Source organism: Panthera onca, chromosome D1, assembly GCF_046562875.1.
Source record: "Panthera onca isolate mPanOnc1 chromosome D1, mPanOnc1 haplotype 2, whole genome shotgun sequence".
Lineage (NCBI taxonomy): Eukaryota > Metazoa > Chordata > Mammalia > Carnivora > Felidae > Panthera > Panthera onca.
Window position 1 is genome coordinate 60926767 of NC_138348.1, and position 16936 is coordinate 60943702.

General features: G+C 38.9%; 1 protein-coding gene across 1 annotated transcript in view; it reads left to right on the plus strand.

The window, feature by feature from the left end:
* The window catches only part of AAMDC (adipogenesis associated Mth938 domain containing), a 30338-nt gene that overhangs the window by 8324 nt on the left and 5078 nt on the right, over nucleotides 1-16936 (plus strand). The gene's annotated exons all lie outside the window — the stretch shown is intronic.

Here is a 16936-nt window from a genome sequence, read left to right on the forward strand (position 1 = left end):
AGAGGTTGGGTGAAAGAAGGGAGCCCCTACCTCTCAACCACATTCACTTAGGACTTCTCGGCAACAGACAGCTGGGAGCAGGATGAGAAACGCTTAAGTCCTGTTCCTCCCAGGAACAAAGCCTTCCAGTTGGTAGCTGAAAGGGGAAACAGCTCTGTGTTGTAGGCTGATGCAATCCAGTGGAGTATCCACCTCACTGGCTGGGAGTGGAGAAGCAGGCAGCAGTCTTCCTGAAAAACCATAGATATTCACCTTGCCTACCAAATATTTATAGAATTTCCTGAAGAGATGTTTCTTTTCTTTTTCTGTTTTTTTGAGTTTATTTAGAGAGAGCGAGCGAGTGGGGGAGGGGCAGAGAGAGAACACGAGACAGGATCCCATGCAGGCTCCTTGCTGACAGTAAAGAGCCCAGTGTGGGACTCGAGCCCACAAACTGCGAGATCATAACCTGAGCTGAAGTTGGATGCTTAACTGACCGAGCCAAACAGGCACCTCAAAAGATGTTTCTTCATTTGCTGTTTGCTCTTAGAATCATTTCCAAAGGCTTTGAGTGGTATTCTTTTTTCCAATTGTTTTCTTGGGGGTGGGTGGTTAAAATTTGTCTTTTGTGTGTGTGTGTGTGTGTGTGTGTGTGTGTGTGTGTGTTTTAGTTTTTGTTTCTTTTTTTTTTAATTTTTTTTTTAACGTTTTATTTATTTTTGAGACAGAGAGAGACAGAGCATGAATGGGGGAGGGGTAGAGAGAGAGGGAGACACAGAATTGGAAGCAGGCACCAGGCTCTGAGCCATCAGCCCAGAGCCCGACGCGGGGCTCGAACTCACGGACCACGAGATCGTGACCTGAGCTAGTAGGACGTTTAACCGACTGAGCCACCCAGGCGCCCCTAGTTTTTGTTTCCTTTAATAATTTTCATTTTGGAGCAGGTTATGGAGCTCCTCATGCTGTAATGATGAAAGTTGATCCTTCAGTTTTAAAGGATAATTTTTCTTGATACATAATTCTTGATTAATAGTCTTTTTCTTGGGGTGCCTGTGTGGCTCAGTCAGTTAGGTGTCCAACTTGGGCTCAGGTCATGATCTCATGGTTCATGAGTTTGAGCTCCACGTCAGGCTCTATGCTGACAGTGCAGAGCCTGGAGCCTGCTCAGATTCTGTGTCTCCCTCTCCTTCTCCCTCTTCCTCTCTCTCTCTCTCTCTCTCTCTCTCTTGCTCTCTCTCTCTCTTTCTCTCTGGCCGTCTCCTGCTCATGCTCTGTCTCTCTCTCTCTCAAAAATAAACATTAAAAAAAAATTTGTTTAAGTCTTTTTCTCTTGGCCCTTTGTATATGTCATCCCACTTTTTTGGCTTCATTGTTTACTAACGGGAAACCCAACTGTTAAAGTTCTTCCTTGGACTTGACAGGTCATTCCTCTCTTGCTACTTTCAAAATTCTTTGTCTTTTGTCTTTGACAGTTTCACTGTGATGTGTCTACATGTGGATCACTTTGAATTTATCTTATGTGGAATATATTGAGCTTTTTGGATATGTGCATTGTTGTTTTTGTCAAATTGGGAGGATTTTCAGTCATTCTTCAAATATCCCTTCTGCCCATTCTGTCTCTCCTCTCCTTTGATATCCATTATGAGTATATTGGTATTTTAGATGGTAGTCCCTCAGATGTCTGAGGCTTTGTTCGTTTTCTTCATTCTTTTCCCTTTTTTCTCACATTGGATAATCTAAATTAATGTATTTTTCACTTTTGCTGACTCTTACCATCTGTTGAGCCTTTTTAGTAAAATTTTCACTTCAGTTATTATACTTTTCAACTCCAGAATTTCTATTTTGTCCTTAAAAAATAATTTCTATCTCTTTATTGATATTCTCTAATTTTTAAGGTATTGTCCTTATACTTTCCTTTAGTTCTTTGAATATAGTTTCCTGAGATAATGATTTGACAGAGATTTCCTTATATGCCTGGAACCAGTAGGTATTCCAGTATTTGCTGAGGGGCTCTGTTTGCAGTTTGCGGTATGTAGTCAACACTCAGCCAGGCAGTTTAAAATTATGCCTATTTAGGGGTGCCTGGGTGGCTCAGTTGGTTGAGCGTCCGACTTCGGCTCAGGTCATGATCTTGCGGTCCATGAGTTCGAGCCCCACATCGGGCTCTGTGCTGACAGCTCAGAGCCTGGAGCCTGCTTTGGATTCTGTGTCCCCCTCTCTCTCTGCCCCTCTCCCACTCATGCTCCATCTCTCTCTAAAGTAAATAAACATTAAAAAAATAAAAAATAAAATAAATAAAATAAAATAAAATTCTGCCTATTTCTTGCTTATGCTGAGTCTCAAGATTAGCCAGAGTGGTGTGTGTAGGGCCTTCTCATGTCATTCCTGAGCATATGCACAATCCTGGACATGTGTATCACCATTTCAATACCAAGGTTCATATCAGAGTTTTTCAGAGCCCTCTATGGAGATCTCATTTTCCAGTTTTCCCTTTTGAGTTTTTTGGTTAACCTTGTTTGCCCTGCTATCTAACGCATCAGGCAGCTGCATTGTTAAACATTTGTCTCTGACAGTTTTGGACAAACTTCTTTGAGGGGAAAAAGAGGTTTATACTGGCAAACTCCAAGTCAGATCAAATAAAGACAACCTATGAATTGGGTTTTCCAGAGAACCATCAGACAGGTCAAATAATGACAGTTTTTTAGGAGAGGAGATTTGAAGGAGTTTTATTCTATTATTCCATCTTGTGACTTTCAGGCTGGTAGTTTTCACTGTGATTGTGGGTTGTTGCTTTTCAAGGCTACCATAGAACTAGGGAAGGAGAAAATTGGAATAGGGCAAGTTAAAATTGCACAAAGCTCACTTTTCAACTGTGTTTTTTTAAATAAACACATCCTGAATTTTTGGAGACCTTTGTTAACTTCCAGAGAACAGAGTAAGTTTATTTTTACACTTTTGCCAGTAGTCTCATTGCTTTTATGAAGAAGAGGATTTTCAGAGGTTCTTCACAACACTTTCACGGATGTCACTCAGAAGTAACTACTTTGGATTCATACTTGTGCAGTGGTATGCTGGATGTGGCTTTCACTGGCTTGTGAGAATTGATTGTTAAATTTTCAGGAATTCTGTAAGCCAGCTTTTTTTTTTTTTTAAGTTTATTTACTTATTTTGAGAGAGAGAGAGAGAGAACAGGAGGCACAGAGAGAGAGAGAAGGAGAGAGAGAATCCCAAGCAGGCTCTGCACTGTCAGCATAGAGCCCAATATGGAGCTCAATCTCACAAACTGTGAGATCATGACCTGAGCCAAAACCAAGAGTTGGACGCTTAACCAGCTGAGCCACCCAGGTGCCCGTGCAAGCCAGTTTTTAGACACAGCCATTATTAAAAACTAAGTTATATAAACTTAAATAAGGTTAAAACATAGGTAATACATATTTAAAATTCATTAATTCCTAATTATTTTACTACATTCTTTGCTCTTGAAGTTATTTACATCTGTTGTTATCTGTATGGTAAAAATACTATGTTATATATGCCACTGTATATCTCTTATTAACTCTGCATTCAGTGATGTCACATTGGTATCTTAAAGTCAAACATGGTGGGAGTGTTTACACCACAGAAATTGGAAAACACTACATATTGGGGCTTTTTTTTTTCTTTGTCTTTTGAACTTTATGGCTTTTAAAAAATTTTTATGGGGGCACCTGGTTGGTTCAGTCGGTTGAGCATCTGACTCTTGGTTTCAGTTCAGGTCATGATCTCACAACTTGTCAGATTGAGCACTGCATCGGGCTCAGTGCTGATGGTGCAGAGTCTGCTTGGGATTCTCTCTCTCCCTCCCTGTTCCTCCCCTGTTTGCATTCTCTAAATAAACAAACAAACTTTTAAAAAAAATTAAAAAAAACTTATGGCTTTAAAAATTGCATTATTAAACATAATAAGTTTAATTCATTGCAAATTATTACCCATATTATCCCTTTAATTAAATTACCATTCCAATTTTAAAAAATCTTAGAAATAGAGTTTGATCCCTTTCCCTCCACCCATATCAAAGTATTTCCTTTATACTTTTCAAATATCGATCTGTATCCACAAGCCATAATTTGTATTGTTCTTCATGTTCAAATTTTTATATTAATGGTATCATCTATTGTCCACTTTTTTTTTTTGTATTGAGGTTTTATTCTGCTTGCTGTACATTTTATTTCCATGTGCTTAATGGTTATCTTTAATATTGTAATATATTAGGTTGAACCATATGAGATTGATAATATTTTATAGATAAAGAGTTGAATATTAGGAATTTCATATAGTTCATCCTAATAAGATCTAAACAAGTCTAAAATTAATTTTTATCTCTACTTCAGTAAAGTATCTTTGCTTCATCACTTCCCTTCCATCTTACGCATTATTGTTATCCAATAATTTAGTTCCTTTAAGAGTAGGTATTTTCTTATTACATTATGTATTGCATTGAGATATTTTGTTTTTTAATCATTACAATCAATGTTTGCTTATATTTACCCACATGTATACCAGTTTCCTTGCCTATCATTCCTTCTCGCAATTTGGATCTTTGTGGATCTGTCTCTTTTTCTTTTTCTTTCTTTCTTTCTTTCTTTCTTTCTTCCTATAGATATTCTTGGCAAGTTCCTTTAGTGAGGATCTGTTAATGAACTCAGTTTTTGTTTGTCTGAAAAGGCCCTCATTTATTAATCCTAATGCTTCTTGGTATTCTAGTTTGACAGTAACTTTTTATCTGTGGGAATCCTAAATGGTCTATGTCCTTCTTGACATTTGTCCTGTCAAAGATTGATATTTGTTTCTTCTTGGCATCCTACATTACTCTCAATCTGGGACTACTTTTAGTCAATTTCCTGACTGAGGTCTTCCTAGATCAGGCTGATATTTTACACTGAACCCCAAAGTGATGTGTAGGTAAGTGTGGGATTATAAATTCTCAAGGGATACGTTTTCTCCACACACAGAGCCCCTGCTTTTCCCTATTCCAGTGGGTAGATTTTTTTGGTCAATCCTTTTACTGAAGATGGGTTTAATAAGGGCACTTAGCATATTTAGTAGGGGTGTCACTGTTCCAATGTCATGTCTTGCTCAAGTCTTATCTCCTAATCTCAAAGTGTTTCATAAAAGACAATAAGAATGGGAGATGCCCCAGCGTTACTTCAGTTATTGGTATACCATTCTGATTTTCAGCTGTTTCTTCACTTTTGCCCTTTGGGAATTTCCCTTTCATCTATAAGCTCTGCTAAGCATTTCAAGGGATGTTTGTTTTTATTCAGCATTTGTAGGCATTTTGTTTAAGGAAACTTCTCAAGTTTTATAGTTTGTCACATTGTAAACAATCACACCTATATAATCTGTATAGTGAATAGTCACACCTACATAACTGGGCTCCACAGAAAAAGAGAACCCCAACACATGCTCTCTGTTCATGCCTTGGTTTTGAACCACATGCACTCATTTTTTTTGATCCAAACACCTAGTTGCTTATTAGCTACCAACTTTGATCTTAAAGAAAGGACTATATCTGGATTGGTTAAAGGAATGGGAGGGCATTGAGATATAGAAGGGGCAGAATGAGAGAAGGCTGAGGAATAAGAAGACATAATACTTGTGAACCAAATGACTCCATTGGATTATTTCATAGAGTGAAGCTAGAAAGATGTAAGAGTAGGCAGTGGCATGGTTGACAGAATGTCTGCAGAGCTAGGTTTACATTTTATTTAATGGATGAGGCATAGACACTTGAGATATTTATGCAGGAGATTGATGTGTCTGACAAAGATTATCCAGATTATGGGCATAAGATATATTGGAGTACTAATTTATGAGTGTGCCACATTGGAGAGGTTTTTTTTCCCCCTCAACAATGGATTTAGCACATTGTACCTTCCTCATACAAGACTGTATGCATTAATATTACTATGAATGTTATCCTTTGTTTAAGGAAACTTAAGGACTCAGAAATTAATAACTTACATAGACACAGAGCAAAAAAATGTGAAATCAAATAGTAAACCCAGGTCACATTCTAACTTTATTTCCCATTCCTTCCTCATATATCATGATTCCTCTTAAACTTTAAGGTTAAAAACTACAAAACTGGAAAATACAAACTGCAAAACTGAGGAGGTGCCATTGATGATAAGTTGCCATAAGTTTAGTTTTTAGGATAAGCAAGAGGAGGTGTTCTAGAACTAGTTGGAGGGATAAGAACTAGGAAAGGTAAGAGGAAAAGCTGAGGTGTTCATCTAGAACTCATCTGTATAGAGCTAAAAGCACAGAATCAAAGCCATGGAGTCCTCATCGATATAATGGAGACAGTTAACATTACCTACCTCACAGAGTTGGTCTAAAGATTAACATACTGTGCTAGACGTGGTGTAGGCACTCAATAAATGAAGCTGTTACTGTTAAATCAGTAGTAGTGTGGGTGGAAAGGAGACTATTGAAAACCATTAAGAAGGTGAAATTGACAGGATAAGGAAACTTACTAGATTTAGCAGGTGAGGGAGAATTCTAGGATGGATAAATGGGTACACGGTAGTGCTGTTCACTGAGATTGGGTATATCGGAGTAGGAACAGATATGTTTGTGTTTGGGGCAAAGGCTGGGTAGAGAAAATGATTAATTCTTTTGGAGTATGTTGAACTCTTTTTTTAAACAACTTTCTGTATGGTTTAAGTTCACAAGTCTTATTTTTTTTTAATGTTTATTTTTGAGAGAGAGAGAGAGAGTGCTTGTGAGCAAGTGGGGGAGGGGCAGAGAGTGAGAGACAGAGAGGGAGACACAGAATCCGAAGCAGGCTCCAGGCCCTGAGCTGTCAGCACAGAGCCTGACACAGGGCTCAAACCCACAAACTGCGAGATCATGACCTGAGCTGAAGTCAGACGCTTAACCGACTGGGCCACCCAGGTGCCTCTGAACCTAAACTTTTGTTAGGGCATCTAGATAGAGATTGTAGCAGACATTTAGATTCATGGGTCTGGGCACTGTAACATTTTAGGTGGGTAACCTTAAACAAGTTATTTAGCCTCTTTGTGCCTCAATTTAATCACCTATAAAAAGAGAATAATGTCTGTTTGTCATAGGTTGATGTAAGAGTATGGCATGGGTTGGAAAGAATAAATTTTTTAAATGTATGCAACTTGCCTTCGTGCAAATTCATTCTTTTCTCTGAATCAGTCTGAATCAGTATTTCTCAGTGTCATTCATGGTTCTCTTCTATCACAGTCACCTAGAGTACTTGTTTAAAATGCATATTCTTTCTCTCCCTCATTCTCCCCACCTACTGAATCAGAATCTCTTACCGGGTGGGACCTGGAAAATAATATACTTCATGGGGTTGCTTTGAATACAAATATGTTCATCTTGGTAAAGCCTCTACCACAGCGACTTTCACATGGCAGATACCTGATTTTTTTTTTAACAATACAATTCCAAAGTTTCCTTTCACTTGCATCTCCTATATTTCATAACACACATCTGAAGACTTAGTTATTCCATACCAAATGCTTATCGCCTTACAAACTTACCATGATCTTTTATTCCTCAGTACCTTTGCTAAAACCATTTCCTTTACTTGGAATGACCTGCTTTCCTTTATACCTGCTGAAATTTTATATATTCTTTAATTCTTAGCCTTTGTATTATCTCCTCTATGATAATCCTTGTGAGAATAAGCTGCTAACTCTCTTCTCAGTATTTCTGCAATACTTTGTGCCTCTATATTGTAGCACTTAATGCAGTCCACCTGTATTATAATGAGTGTGTATTTATCTGTTTCCTTCATTAAATGGTGAACTCCCAAATGGCAAGAACTGTGCATTTTAGCACAGGACCTGTAAAGTGGGATCTCAATAAATGTTTGCTGCATTGAATTTGTCATTATGGATATCATTAAACATTTTGGGGGGAACGCCTGGGTGGCTTCGTCAGTTAAGCACCCAAATTCAGCTCGGGTCATCATGGGTTCAAGCCCCCATCAGGCTCTGCACTGGCAGCACGGAGCCTGTTTGGGATTCTCCTTCTCTGCCCCTCCCTTGCTCGTGCTCTCTCTGTCTCTCTCAAAATAAATAAATAAACTGAAAAAAGAAAGCCAAACCAGGTAGCAGCCACCCAAGGAGAACTAAAGTAAATGGGGAAACTTTACTCCAACTTTCAATTCTGAAAAATGTCCTACACAACAGCCGTATGAATGGCACAATATATTCCCCTACACCCTTAATCTAAATCCTCAAGGTATTAACATTTACCATGTATTTTTTTCTCTAAACACACAGACACTTCCCTTCCCTCCCCTGAATCACTTGAGACTAAACGTCAGATATTGTATTTCAGCATTGCCTTCCTAAGAACATGAACATTTTCTTACATAGCTACAATATCATTATCACAAATAAGATTATTATCTTTGGTACAGTAATATTATCTAATATACATTCTATCTTCAAATTTCCCTAAAGTCTCAAAAATATCCTTTATAACTTTTGTTGGTTTTGCAGTTTTATTTTTATATATAATACAGGCAATAGATATAAAGTAGAACTTAGTTCTCAGAGAATTGGCCAGACTGGAGGTTCTCGTGCCCAGGTCAGTGCTACCTAAGGAAAGGTAGATGAGCTGAGGTCCCTAAGCCTTTCTGCTTTTGCGTTTGTTTGCTTTTGCTTTTGTTTTCCCATTCACCTTCCAAACCTGGTTGACAACATAAAGCCTGTGTTGAGCTGCTTCTATGTTGAACCTCTTCTCATTTTTTTAAATTTTGAAAAATTTCAAACCAACAAAACGAACTGGAAAAAAAAAAAAGAACAATACCATCAGCCTATATTCACCAGTTGTTAACACTCTGCCACATTGACTTTGTCTTTATACGGCACACATACTACCCCTCTCCCTTTCTCTCTCTTTCACTAATTTTTTTAAGTTTATTTATTTGGAGAGAGAGAGCATGAGCAGGGGAGGGATAGAGAGAGAGTCCCAAGCAGGCTCTGCACTCCATGCTGAGCCAGCGCAGCGCTCGATTTCATGACTGAGATCCTGACCTGAGCCAAAATCATGAGTGGGACGCTTAACCGACTGAGTCACCCAGGCATCCCACCCCCACTTCAATAATTATTTTTGCTGAATTATTTGAAAGTAAGTTACTGACATTGTGACACTTGATAGTTCACATGAGCCCTAAGTACTGCAGAATGTATCTACTAAAACAAAGCCATTCTGCCATACATAATCACAGTATTATACTCAAAAAACTCAGCATTGATAAAATATTAAGTAATATCAACTCCATAGTCAAACTGTAACAATTGTTCCAATTAAATAATGTCTTTTATAGTTGGCTTTCCTTGCCAATCCAAGATCCAATCAAGGGTCGGTCATGCTTTACATTTTGTTGTCCTATTTCTTGTTGTTGTTGTTGTCCTATTTCTTTAGTCTGTTAATCAAGCCAGTTCCTCCCCATTTTTTCACTTTTATGACACAGATATTTTTGAAGTGTCCAGGCCAATTATTTTGTAGAATAGTCTACAATTTAGATTTATCTGATTCTTTTCCATCATGATTAGACGCAAGTTAATCATTTTGGGCATAAGTGCTTCATAGGTGGTTGTGTCTTACGTGCATCATATCTGAAGGCACATAAAGTCAGTCTGCCCCTTTATTGATGAGGTTATGTTTGATCTGTGTTTAAGATGGTGGTAAAGGTAGAGTGCCCGGGTGGCTTAGTCATTAAGCATCTGACTTTGGCTCTCATGATCTCGGTTCATGAATTCAAGTCCCACATCAGATGAGCTCGAGCCCTGCTTCAGGTGAGCATGAGTCCCGTTTTGGGCCAGCCCCGCTTCTCTCTCTGTCTCTGTCTCTCTTCTGCCCCTCCTGGGATTTTTTCTGTCTCTACCCCTCACTTACTTGCACCCTTGCTCTCTCTCAAGGAAAGAAAAAAAAAAAAAGGATTAAAAAAAAGATGGTGGTAAAGGTACATTTTTCCATTTGTAATCAATAAATAATCTGTAGAGTAATAATTTGAAACTTTGTAATATCTTGTTCAAACACCTAGCAACCTTTTCATCAAGTGGTTTTAGCATTAACCACTGATCCTTGCCTGAATTTATTACTAAATTAGTGGTTGCAAAATGATGATGCTTCTGTCATTCCTTCTACATTCATTAGCTGGATTCTTCTATAATGTAGCTTTTCTTCTGCCACTCCCACCCTTTTTAGTATCACTACAGGCTCATGTTTTCTTTTTTTATTTATTGTGTACTATGTTCTTAATGTGTTTCAAAATTCATATGTTGAAATCCTAACACCTAAAGATGATGGTATTAGGGGTTGGGGTCTTTGGGTGCTTAAAGGTGTAGCCCTCACGAATGGGATTAGTGCCTGAGAAAAGGGGCTACAGAAATATTCCTTCCACCACATGAGAATAAAGAAGGCATTGACTACAAACCAGGAAGAGGGCCTTCACCAAAACTCAACCATTCTGATGCCTTGATCGTGGATTTCTAGCTTCCAGAACTGTGAGAAATAAATTCCTATTATTTATAAGCTACCTACTTTGTAGCTTTTTGTTACAGCAGCTTGAACACAATAATGTTTTAATCCACTGCCATTGGTAATATTTTTGAGGTTTAAATTGTCCCAAATTTGACCAGTGTTCTGTTGACACTTTCCCAACAGTTTTTTACCACTGCCTTGTTTTCTGGCATAGCAAGATATATTATCTCTTAATTCAGCCATTTCTTCAAAGAGCCATGGTTCCTTTTAGTGAAGAATGGGATCTAGAAATCAAGAGCTGGATGTTAGGTGTGTTCATTGTTATTGAGATGTCACTACATCTATGCCTTTCAGTATACACAGCCAGAAAATGTGTGTGTGTGTGTGTGTGTGTGTGTGTGTGTGTGTGTGTGTGTGTAATGAATTCATAAAACCTCCAGTTTAATCTAATACCTCAAGATTCTTTCTCTTATTCCCCCATTCCATATCTGTGCTTTCCTTCTCCCATGGAGAAACCTAATTCCCCAAAGCATCGGTAGAATTACATATTTGCTGTGTTTTTCTATGAACACAAAATAATTTTGAAATTACTACACCAATATTATAACTAACATCAAAATCACAAAATAAACTTTGAGATCTTTATAGGTATTTTTGTACTTGGAACACATCTCCTTTAGGTGTACAATCAGAACACTGTTAAAAACTTACTTCGTGTATCGTTTCCTTTTTGTTATATCATCAACTTCAGACCATTGAGTTCATTTGTTTCTCTTGGCATACTGTGTAAGGGTCTCCCTACTTCCTGTCTTTGCTGATTTAATTTTTTGAATGTAAAACATTTACATGGTTTAGAAGTCAAAACAATTTAACAAGGTACACTTAGAAAAATCTCACTCCTTTCCCTATCTTTTCCATCCCATACCTACTTCACTCCAATAGGTCAGTAACTATTTTTATTAGTTTATGGTTTATCTCTTCTGTATTTTAATAGTAAGCAAATATACACATACACCTACCCACATACGTACATACATACATCTTTTTTCTTTTAACTCCCTTCTTACACAAAAGGTAGCATATCTTGCCCTTTTTTTCTCTTTCACTTAACAATATATACTGAAAATCAGGATATCAGTTCTTAGAGATATTCTTTTTTCTTTTATACAGCTATAGAGTAATCCACTATGTGAATGTGATACTGTTTCTTCAACTTATCCTATGGATGGGCACTTAGATTGCTTTCAATATTTTGCTATTATATATAGTGCTACAATGAATAACCTTGTATATGTATATGGTTTCTTGTATCATTGGAGGTGTATCTTCAGCATGTAGGCTTAGAACTAGGATTGCTGGTTAAAGTATAAATGTAAATGTAGACTTGTTAGATGTTGTCAAATTCCCCTTTATAGAGTTTATACTATATATTAGTGTTACCAGCAATTTATGAGGCCAGTTTTGAAATGTAGAAATGATTTAAATTGTTAGTAAAAATGAAAAGCATGTCCTATTGCTTTCTTTATTCAAGTCAAAGTTAAATAACAGAAGATGGAACCTACCAAGAATGAAAGAAAGGACTCTGGTGATTCTTTGGAGTCTTTCAGAACCCTCTTTTGAAGCTCAAACAAGTTAATCTAGCATCCAAAAATGAATTTGGCATGTACTGTCATAATTCAACATTTAAAAATATATAGGGATTGCTTACAGGGTGCTAAATATTGTCTCAAAGCCTGACATACAGTCAAATCACCTATCTCCTCCTTCAAGGAAATGGGGGAATTAGGCAAAGAGAACATTGTAGTAAGTGCTATAATACATGAACCAAAAGAGTTGCAATGGGAACAGAAAGGAAGAAGCACGTAAAACTGCCTGAGTATTCACAGAAGGTGTGATCTTTGACCTGATTTTTTTTTTAATGTTTATTTACTTTTGAGAGACAGAGACAGAGTGTGAGCAGGCAAGGGGCAGAGAGAGGGAGACACAGAATCTGAAGCAGGCTCCAGGCTCTGAGCTGTCGGCACAGAGCCTGATGCGGGGCTCGAACTCCCAAGCTGTGAGATCATGACCTGAGCTGAAGTCAGACGCTCAACCAACTGAGCCACCCAAGTGCTCCTGACCTGATTCTTGAAGGGTAAACAAGGGAACTTCCCAGGTAAACAAGGGAACTACCAGGGAAAGTGTGTGCATAGGCATAGAAGGGTGGGGGAAATGCTAGAGTAGAATCATGGGGTGGGGGGGGGGCTCCTGGGTGTCTTGGTTGAACAACCAACTTTGGCTCAGGTCATGAACTCACAGTTCATGGGTTTGAGCCCTGTGTCGAGCTCTGTGCTGACAGCTTCCGGCCTCAAGCCTGCTTTGGATTCTGTGTCTCCCTCTCTCTCTGCCCTTCCCGTTTGTGCCCTGTCTCTCTCTCTCAAAACAAATAAACATTAAAAAAAAATTTTTTTTTAATCATGGGAAGAGCTCCTCAATTGGTCAGCAGTGTCTACAAACATTTATTTTCATAGGAGACTCTATCATATGGGTAGTTGGGGCTAGATGGACATGTAAGTCTCCTCCAAGCCGTAGATCCTATCACTTTGAGACTAATATGTAGACTTAAATCTTATTCATGGATTAAATTTTAAAGTCAGCACTTAAGATGAAAATTGCTTAGGGGCGCCCAGGTGGCTCAGTTGGTTGAGCGTCTGACTTTGGCTTAGGTCATGATCTTGCTGTCCGTGAGTTCGAGCCCTGCATCGGGCTCTGTGCTGACAGCTTGGAGCCTAGAGCCTGTTTCAGATTCTGTGTCTCCCTCTCTCTCTGCCCCTACCCACCTCATGCACGCGCGCTCTCTCTGCAAAAATAAATAAACTTAAAAAAAAAAAAAAAAAGATGAAAATTGCTTAGAGTCAGATCCCTTCTAGAAGATCCCCTTAATGTTAGAACATATGTGTTATCTTCCATACAGGACAGATAAAGTAGTTTTTTTGCATTTAAGGTCCGTGTTGTATGAAGAATGCATATTGTACGTTTAAACACTAGAAACACACTTCATGAGACCAAAGTTTCACACTGGAAGCAGCAACTATGAAATTGAGATGGAAGGAATAACAGACGCATGACTGCCATCTCATGTTATGCTCTTTGAGTACAATGGCTGAATTACCATCACTATTTAAATAGTTCTTTTTTTTTCTAAAAACATATAGTTGAGGGGCGCCTGAGGTGGCTCAATCAGTTAAGTGTCTGACCTTTGATTTCGGTTCAAGTCATGATTTCATGGTTTGTGAGATCGAGTCCGTGCTGGGCTCTACACTTGACAGTGTGGAACCTGCTTGGGATTCTCTCTCTCCCTCTCTCTGCCCCTCCCCTGCTCATGCTCTCTCTCTCCAAATAAATAAACATCTAAAAATCGAACAAACAAAAACTATATAGTTGAATTCCCATAAGGTAAATGTCTCTATGGCTCCCTGTGTATATTCTACATAGAAGACATAGTCCCTTGGGGTCTAGTGTAGTTAACTCCCTCATATCTGTTCTACCCAAATGATTCACAACTAGTCATGGTTTAGTTTAAGAATGGGTCTGTGGATCTGTTAGGTTAAAGAAGAAGCTGCTGTGTATATTAGAAATCCCAAAATCTAGTGGCTTAAAGAAAATAGAAATATATTTCTCTTTTATTAGTGTGGCCCACCTAAGCTGGGGCGGGGGGGGGGGGGGGCGGGCAGGGAGAACAGCTCTGAGGGAACTGCCAGGGGCCCATGTTTTTTTTTCCTCTGTGTTGCTCTACCATCTTCTAGAGCATTTGAATGTCGGAGTTCTAACTTGAAAGGAAGGTGAAAGAGAAGAAAAGCTCACACCTAATGTCTTAAGGCCCAAACCTAGATGTTGTCATTTCTTCTGCTCCTATTCCATTGAATTTTATATTGGTGAGAGCACAGTCACATTGCCATACCTGGCTGCAAGGGAAAACAGGAAGTGGAGTCTCTGGCTGGGCAGCTTCTTTTACCCAGAAGAGGTAGAATAGATTTTGAAAGAACTCGCAGTCTTGCCAGTAGGAGATGTGAGGGCAAGTGTAAGGGACATTTGGAAAATATTCCCACTCTTCGAAGTTAATGAAGAAGCATATTACTAGACCACCTATCTGTTTTTCATATTCTGATAATTTTATTTGTATAAAACCTGTTGCCTTTGCAATTCCATGTATTTTCTATTGTGCATTTAAAATTTTCATTTTGAGAATGGGGCTGTAGGCTTTGCCATATTGCCAGAGCAGGCTGTGTCACCAAAAACAAAAAACGAAACACAAATTTGCCTCTGCCCTGGTCGAGATAGGAAGACCATTTAAGAGGCTCTTAATTCAGGCAAATGATGATGAGAATATGACTCAGGCAGTGTCCACAGGGGACAGATTGAAGAGATCCTTTAACCCTCACTCGCAGAATCTGCTTTTCTCAGCAACACAGCCAGATAACAGCATTGCCACTAACCATTTATTTCAGCAGGAGGAAATGCTTCCTTGAAAGCGTAATTTAGGAATGTTTTCTTTTTAAACTTAACATAAAATAAGAGGAAATGTCCCAGCCATGTAAGATGCCACTCTGTCGTTTAGCCGGTATAATGGATATTATTATTATTAGCTGGACATTTCCCCACAATTAATAGCTTTCCCTCAAGAAAAAACAGTAAGATTTTACAACCTCACATGGTGTGATGGAAAGCCTCTTAAAGAAGAGGAACAGAATCAGACACTCATGCAGGGAAGACAGCCTTGTGGTTTGCCCCAAGGGATTGGAAGAAGCGGAGGAGTCGCTGGTGGCAGGTTGAGGACACCTCAATAACAGACTGATGCTCCAATCACAGGCCTCTGCACAAAGCTGTGAGTAATCACCCACCAATGCCGGGATCCACAGGCTGTTGCAGAGTTATCTTTCACTGCTCTGTACGTGACACCCTGGGCCTGCAGTATTGCACACAGCAGCCACATTTGTCACTTGAGTTCCATTGATCCAGCAACTCTGATGGGTTGCGGCTGTCTTCAGTCTCTGAATCTCCCAAGGATTATGGTTTTGCACTTTTACTGACCTTTCACTTGATTTTGAGCAGTGGCCTTGTTTCCTTTTACTAGAATGTGAGCTCTTAGAGTCTGGGGATCATGATGCTCCTCAAAGTAGATGCAATTCTTTGTTAGATGAAGCAATCTTTCAATATTTCAGTTAAGTGCATTTACTTGAGGAAGGTGAAGCTCCCCAACCTGATTTGTAATTCTATTAAATATTTACCTTGGTTATTGCCCCAGAAGATTATTTTAAGTCCTGTATAGCATAACTGCGGTGCAGGGCGGTTCTAGGATTAATCAGAGCCATGGAACTAAAAACACATCTAATCCTTTTACATTTCTTTAAGAACTAATCATTGTAATCAAGTGAAAAAAATCCCTTTTTATCTTGCCTTTTAAAAATTTATGAACCGAAATAACTTTTACAAAAAAAGAATCTATTCTCCCCCAGTCTCCTCTGATCTTTGTGGAGAACCAGTGAAGCTGGAGGCAGAGGTACCGTTCAGAGCCACCTGGGCCCGAGGTCTGCATCCTCGCCCCAAATGAGGAATATACCCTTCCTGCCGACCAGTTTGGTTCACTCTTTGACATGCAGGTGTTCCAACTTTTCATAGTCCCTTAAATGTAAGCTCATACAGTCTTAAGTGTCAGCTCCTTAGAAAGATGCTGATGACATAAGTCTGAATATAAAAGTGTAATAGTGAGACAGACTGGCTTCCTTGTCAGCCCTGGAACATTCACTGACGGGGTGAAGGATGTCAGCAGCACTTGCACACCCCATAAGGAATCAAGAGCCATGGAGAAAGCCGGCAAAGATACACTGCATCTGGTTCCACTTGGTGTAGCCACTTGGCATCTGTTTTGTTTCCTTGGCTAACTAAATGAGGAAGCAGTGAGTTGTATGTGTGCCTATATGTGGTCTCTTCCTGCTAATCTATAACCTGCCTATACTACTACACTTAAAAAAAAAAATTATGGGGTGCCTGGGTGGCTCAGTCGGTTAAGTGTCTGACTTTGACTCAGGTCGTAACTTCACGGTTCATGGGTTTGAGCCCTGCATCATGCTCTGTGCTGACAGCTCAGAGCCTAGAGCCTGCTTTGGATTCTGGGTCTCCCTCTCTCTTTTTGCCCCTCCCGTTGCTCTCTGTCTCTCTCTCTCACACAAATAATGTTTAAAAAATTAAAAAAAAAATATGTATATATATGTATTCTGCAGTTGTTACATGAAGTAACCTATAAATGTCAATTAGGACAAATTGATAGTGTTGCCCAAATTCTCCATTTCCTTACTGACTTTTTGTCTATTTGTTCTAGAATTACTGAGAGAGAGTTGTTAAAATTTCTAACTATGGTGGTGGTGTCTGTTTCTCCTCTTAGTTGTTATTTTTGTTTTAC